Genomic DNA, 7636 nt, shown 5'->3' on the forward strand with positions numbered 1-7636 from the left:
CCCCAGCCTCTTCTGCCCTCCTCAGCAGCCTGCCCCCAGCTGGTTTTCTTAGCCAGTCTGGGCCCCAATGCCCTTAGGACACAAGGCCTTGGTGGGGGAATGCGATGTCAGGTGAGGAAATGGGTTGTGAGGGGGGAATGGGTTGTCATGTGGGGGGATGGGATGTCAAGTGAAGGAAGGGGTGGGTTTTCAGGGAGGGGATGGGTTTCTGGATGGGGGGATGGGTTTCCAGGTGTGGGGATGAGTTGTCAGGTGGGAGATGAATTGTCAGGTGGGGGATGAGTTGCCAGGTGGGGAATGGATTGCCATGTGGGGGGATGGGTTGCCAGGTGGGGGGATGGGTTGCCAGGTGGGGGATGGGTTGCCAGGTGGGGAATGGGTTGCCATGTGGGGGGATGGGTTGCCAGGTGGGGGATGGGTTGTCAGATGGGGGATGGATTGTCAGGTGGGGGATGGGTTGCCAGGTGGGGGGATGGGTTGCCAGATGGGGGATGGGTTGCCAGTTGGGGGATGGGTTGCCAGGTGGGGGATGGATTGCCAGGTGGGAGGAAGGGTTGCCAGGTGGAGGATGGGTTGCCAGGTGGGGGATGGGTTGCCAGGTGGGGGATGGGTTGTCAGGTAAGGGATGGATTGCCAGGTGGGGGATGGGTTGCCAGGTGGAGGATGGGTTGCCAGGTGGGGGATGGGTTGCCAGGTGGGGGATGGGTTGCCAGGTAGAGGATGGGTTGCCAGGTGGGGGATGGGTTGCCAGGTGGGGGATGGGTTGCCAGGTGGGGGATGGGTTGCCAGGTGGGGGATGGGTTACCAGGTGGGGGATGCGTTGTTAGGTGGGGGATGCATTGTTAGGTGGGCAGAATGGATGTCAAATGTGGGGTGGGTTTCTTTCTTTCTTTCTTTCTTTCCTTCCTCCCTCCCTCCCTTTCCTTGTTTCTTTCTCTTTCTTTCTTTCTTTCTTCCCTCTTTCCTTCTTTCTTTCCCCCAAGGTGTTTCTGTCCTCTACATGGATTGACACATAGGACACATAGGACACAGTTGGAGCAGGTGGATGCTGAGCTGAATTGAGGAGGGCTGGACTCAAGCCTTATTCACAGGCCAATGTGGACGCTGAGCCCGGCATCTGTGACAGGACATGACAGTGGGAGAGAGCCATACACTGTAGGTGTGGTCAGGGTCAGAGGCTCTCTGGGTGGCCAGGGAGGAACTGCCAATTGGTCCAGATGCTAAAGAGATGGTAGAAATCCCAGTAGACCCCCTCAAAGACAACCTTGCCGCTGCCCTTGCTCTGAGACCAAGGGCTCTTCCCTCCTCCAGAGTTGAGGAAAATGGGAAGGCAAATCCAGGCACAGTCACTGTGAGCCCGGGGGGGCCGAGCTGGGTCAGGCTGCCAAGACAATTCTAGCTCATCCAGGAGAGGATTGAATGATGGATGAGCAGGCCCTTTCAAGAAGGTTGGCTGGAAAAATGCATGGACTGTCAAGAGCATCTCCTGGAGAACTTGTCCAGACTACTTCAGCCCTGCAAGTCTCATCTCTGCCCCCTCTCTGCCTCCAGGAAGCCCAGATGCAAGTCAATCTGGAAGGAGGAGGCGCTGCAGTGGGGGGCTCAGAGGGAGGGCCCAGGCCCCGGGACCTGACATGCCTACCCCACTGAGGGAGGGGAGGCAGAGGTTGCCAGCAAGGCCACGTTCTCACCAGACCCACACACTCCCCCTACAGAATTAAAAACAAGAGACTGTTGGAGGCCAAAATGACTCTGAGCAGTGAGCTGGGCATGAGCCGTGCTATCCTGGCGCTTGGCTGCTGACATACCAGATTGGTCAGAAGGCTTTGCCACATATCCCTCCCTCTACACCTGGACACACGGACTCCCCACCCACTCTGGTCCCCATCTCAAGTCGTCCAGTTCTCGGGGATTTTGCTCACCCTCCCTCGGTGTACCTTCCCCATCTATAAAGTAGGAGTAACAGTAGTACCCATGCATGAGGTTGTCATGAGGGTTAAACCTCAGGGTTAAAGGTTAAGTGTTTAGAGCAGTGCCAGCAGGCGAGCACCTGGTAAATGTGAGCCGCAGTCCCTGCTACTGTTGTTAATTGGACCCTATTAATCAGATGATTGCCCCAACTCTCTGGTATCCACCACCAGTGAAGCTATGCTGTAGAAACATTTTCTGGATTTCTTTCTCAGGACACCAAAACTCACACTGGAGATGACAGGCAAAGGCTCAGCGTTCTTACCCTGCACTGAGCGGCCATCACTGGGCATGTTCCGCCAGATACAAATGGCCTGCCAGAAGTTGGTGGTGGGCAACCTTGCAGTGGGTAGAAATCAAAGATACTACTTGCTGAGTATTGCTGCCTGTTGAGTGACAGGCACAACCCCCTTCAGCGCTAAAAGGAGTTCTCACCCCAATGTTACAGATGAAGAACCAAGGCTCAGGGACTTTAAGGAAGGTGCCTACGGTCATAGAGCTAGTTGGTGGAGGAGCTGGGATTTGAACCTAGTCTGTCTAGTTGAGAGCCACGGTGCACTGCCAGATGGAGCAGCGTGCCTCCTGGGCCCCTCCTTGTGAGCCCTGTCAACACCCGCTCTGCCCTCTCCCCACCACACCCCACCCCTGCAGCCTCCTTCCAGCACCTTCTGACCTAGGCAACGTGGCTGAGGATTGAATGTGGAAGCACAGGGCTTCTTTCCACCCTTCTGGTTTGACTTGATGGCTGCTGGATGGGTTTTTCCTTACTTTCTTTCAGTTTAAGCTGGTAGCTGTCATGCTGCTCGGATATCACTCACTGGCATTTAAATCCCAAGTCTTTTTATACATGGAAAGGAAAGGACTGACCTCGATTTGTGCCGAGGAGAGATGGCCACTGAGCTGCAGGCCTTCCTGGCAGCATGAGGGGCACCGTCTCTGTAGGGCCCGCTCCTGGGTTGCCTTTGAGAGGAGCTGCTCCCTTCGCTGGTGTAGGAGACTCAGAGCTGCTCTGAAATGATCTGAAGGCGGGGGCATGCTGTTACCCCATTTGTGCTCATCCTTCGGCCTCCAGTCCTACTATTCCAGACACCTTTGTCTCAGGGGCGGCAAACCGGGGGCCCACCACCAAATGCTTCCTTTGGCCCACACAATGTTTCACAATTTTGAACTTGAATGCTTGTGCCCCCTTATTCTTTCTGGCCCCCATGGCTTCCTGTTGTCTTACTACTATTAACATTTGCTTGCTAGCTACTTGGTGAATGCATCTCCATACCTTCTGTGAATGCCTGTGGCCCTGGGAAACATACAACCTCTTCATCCCTGAGAATTATACCTGTGGGAGCTACCTGTTCTCAGCCACCCTCCAATAATGCTGGTTGGCTAGGGCTCTGGGGGTATAGGGGCGGGCTGCATCATTTTGGAGCCTGGGGCACTGCCTTGGAGTAGTGTAGGGCAGCCGAAGGGACAGGTGGCTTGGGTAGGGAAGGGTGGGACATTCTTGGGCATCTTCACCGTTTTTCTGGGGTGAGTCTCCATGGGATCACTTACAGCCACCATTGTTTTAAGTACCCACCACAGGCCCGGGATTGTACTAGGTCCTTCAAAGATATCATCTAAGTTGGTTCTCTGAGGCGAGGGTATTAAGCACATCACAGATGGGAACACTGAGGCTCAGAGGGGAGGAGTCACTTGCCGAAGACCTGACCATGGACAAAAGGCCAAGTCCAGACAGAGCTCATGTATCTGTGTGGCATTACGGTGGCACATTATCTTTGCATGGCAGCTTCTCTTTTATCAATTCATCACACTGGCTTCATGGAACGTCTCCTTCTTGCCAGGATCCAGGCCAGATGGATATAGTCCAAGCCCCTGACGGGCTCCTGGGCTGATGTGGAGAGGTAAGATGAGCGAGCAAGAACCTTCTAAGTCATAGAGGTGGTGCCACAATATTCCCCACCCCCACCACTAAGAAAACAACCAGCAACATTTCCTGAGGGCCCACAGTGCACCCACTTGTCCTGGAGCTTCACAGGTATCGACTCTCTTGGCAGCCTGAGTAAGTGAGCACTGTCACTATGGCCTTTTTAGATAGGAGGTAACTGGATCACGGAGACGGTAAGTCATTTGTCTGAAGCCACACAGCTAACAAGTACAGGGCCAAGGCTTCTTGACCATGGCATTACCCAACAGAGGCCCCAAATGCTACAGGAGCACAAAAGACGTAGCCACCATGCAGAGACCCGCACCAGCTGCTTGCAACACCTTGAGACCAGGTGACAGACCTGGGGCAGGGAAGTGACCTACCTGCCCAAGATCTTCAGCTAGTGAATAGTGGAGTTGGGGTTCCAGCCCAGACATTAAGTCTCTGAGACTTCATCCGTGCCTTTGCCTGCCGTGGCTGGGAAGGACCCGTGAGCCGACAGAGAGGAGGTGACGCGAATGCTACAGAAAGGGAACATCCTTAGATGTCCACTGCCCTGAGGTGGAAGGGCTTCCATAATCCAGTTTACGAAGTGCCGGGCCTGCTGACCTGGGCCTGTCGGAGGGGGCTTTGCTGGCAGCCTCCATCCCGTTTGAAATGTGCAGCCTGCCTCTGACTGACGCCCGCTCAGCCTCTCAATCCCCGAGAGTGATTCCGTCTCATGGATGAGAGCCTCCGACATCTGTACCTGTCGGGCGACAAATCCAGACGCACACTCCCTGTCTGGTTAGAGATGCATCAGGCCTGATTAGGCCTGTGAACCTGCTGGCTCCTCGCGAATCCCTTTAGTTGAAAGCCTCAAAGATAAATGGAAATCGGGAGCAATTCACGCCGGGAAGTTGCCTGGTGACGGGCAATGAAGGGCGTAGAGTAGGGCCGTGAGGGAGTGGGCAGAAGGCCCTCCCGCCGTGTGACGCTGGGGTGCAAGAAAGGGCCGACCAGCAGGTGCAAGTCACCTCAGTAAGGGCCCCACCGGCTGCTGTTGCAGAGTCCCCTCGGTGGCCTCTCGCTTAGGTGCCATAATTGCTGTCGTGGGTTCTCCCTGCTCCAAACCCGTGCAAGGCTCGGCGTTTCCCTACCTGCCTGGACACTCTCTCCTCTTCCCTCTGCCCTGCCCCACTTCCGCAGTCTCCCTTCTAGCCCTCTTCACTGTCCACCCTGCCCAACTCTCTGAGCCGCTTCTCTGCCACCTACTTTCCCTCCAACTGTCTCAGCCCCTCTCTCTCTCAGGAGCCCCACCTGCCCACCTCTCATCTACTCCTGCCATGGGGAGTGTGGAGCACAGCAGGTGCAGCGGCATCCACTGCCCCCCGGCAGGCTCCGTCCACAGTGCTCAGACATGGCAGACCTCCCCTGTTCAGGGGATAGGCTGATGCGGGACCGGCAGAGGACAGGATGAGGCAAAGAAGGGAGGGCAGCCATGGAGATGGGGAGACTCGGCTCAAGGACCTCTGAGATCCAGGAGACACAGCCGCTACCTTGCAAGACGGGGAGCAGGGATTCCAGCACAGAGGCGGGAGACGAGGGCAGGGGTGGCCTTTGAGGATGCACCTTTTGCTCCGGGCTCAGGATGTGTCTGCCTCCTTCTTTCCCCTTCCATCTCTCTGTTCTCTGCTCTGTCTCTCTGTCTCTGGGTGTCTCTAACTCGGCCCCTTGGTCTCTTTGTATCTCCAGCTCTGTGCAGTGTAAAGGGTGAGTTGGAATAACTTCTCAGCATTAACCACCGCTTCTGTGCAGGGGAACGTTATCTTAATTGAGTCTCAGCTTGTCTACAGCCACTCAGCTGCCATAAATAATGGATGTCCAAACAGACTGTAAACCAGAAGGACTGAACAATGCTGCACGTTGCAATTGGCACCAGCTTCAGCTTCTGCAAGGAGCCCAGGCTCCCTCTTAATAATGTATGGTCCAAGCCTTCCACGGCCAGACATCCAGAGGCTCCAATGAGGAGCCCTGTTACGCTGTGGACCAAAGCGAAGTTGTAGGGAAGGGATTGGGAACCTGCCCGCCCTCTGATCCTTTTAGTGCGAGGGCAGCAGGTACCACACAGAGAGGTGTCCATGGTGCAGGTCTTCTGGGCAAACCATCCTGCCCACGATGTCACTAAGACACTGAAACTGACCCATACCCTCCTATGTGCACTAGCAGATGGTCTCTTGGTCTGTGGCTTTAATCCTGGGGTATGAATCCTGTGGCCGTCTGCTCACCAGGTCCCTGATGACTGCGCTGTTCTCTGTGTATAGAGCAGGTTGCTATTCAGAGAATCTGAAGCTTTTTAGCACACCCATGCTGTTTGTAGAACCTCCTTGTTTGTAGAGCCACCCAATGATTGCAAAATGAGGGCTGGTTGCAGACACGGATGCTGTTGGCTACTTCTGCCCCGGAATTCATAGCGCCTTTACTCACACATAGAGGACTCTCTTACCCCCAAATCCCAGTTTCCACACGCATCCCCCCTCCTTCTGCCTGCTCTGCTGACCCAGGGTCTTCAACTCTGCCCTGTGGACCACCCATGTCAAAGATATCCTCACCCACTATGCCCCATGCTGTCGCTGTGCTCAGAAATAGTCTCTTATAATAGGACCTAAAAATTAGTTTCTGACCTTGAGGTTTCTGGGGTGGGGGTTGAGAGTGTTCTGGAAGGGCCCCCCGGGCTTCTCAACAGTGCCTGGTAGGTGAGGTTCTCAATGCCTGGGGGCTTGCTTTTAAAACTCTGCGCAAACACAGGCTATTAATAAATCTCAGTGTCCGCTTTATTCTAACACATTCTTGTTGGTTTTGTTTTGGATGCCTGTGGGGTGGATGATGGGAAGCAAGCTGTGGTTGTTTAGTGGTTTTTAACTTTAATGGCTTTGGTAATGTAGCTAAAGCCTGTTCAGCTTCCGTTGTTACTGGTACCCAAATGCTTCAAGCAAATCATCACCAGCCTTCTGGGTTATCTCTTTCACAGGCCAGGCTGGAAGTGCATGGGTCGTTGGGAAATTTGGGGTCCTCAGAGGAGAAGGGGATGGTCCCTCAGTGACCAGAGTGGAAAGCGATTGCTTTTGTCCAGTGCTGGGCCTCCCGATAAGGTGGCCTTGCCTCACTTTCCCCTCTGTGTCCACAGACTCATTTTATCATAGACGGGTTTTGAGATTGGCTGTTTAGTGGTGCATGATACCACTAATAACACTTAGCATTCATATAACACCGGACAGGTACCACAGCAAGCGTTTCACAAACATGACTGCACTAGATGGTTGTGAAATAGACGAAGAAAATGAACCTCAGAGGCATGGGAGCCTTTTCCAAAGGGTAGACTTCAACTCAGCTGACTCCACATTCAAGTTGCCCCCCCTGTACCGGGGTGGGCTCTCAACCACAGGACAAAGTTCAAAGAGAACTTCAGCTCCTGTGGGAGTTGCCATGAACGCCTTGAAGTTGCTTGCAAATCCCCCAACCACGGGGGTCTAGTATGGGATGTGGTGGGGAGGGATGTTCAGCCATCTTGAAATACTGGGGAGTCTGGAATATTCTTTCACTTGGGGTTTTTTCATTCTGTTTATTTGACAGAGGCCTCCCCACTCCTGGCATCTCCAGCCTCAAAACCTGGATCTTCCTCTCTCAGAGAGGATCACATCTTTTTCAGTCCTTCCAATTTCTTTCCCAGCACCATATTCCAAGAATAGGGATGCAGGCTAAGGCCAG

Source organism: Acinonyx jubatus, chromosome B2 (genome assembly GCF_027475565.1).
Source record: "Acinonyx jubatus isolate Ajub_Pintada_27869175 chromosome B2, VMU_Ajub_asm_v1.0, whole genome shotgun sequence".
NCBI classification, from domain to species: Eukaryota; Metazoa; Chordata; class Mammalia; order Carnivora; family Felidae; genus Acinonyx; species Acinonyx jubatus.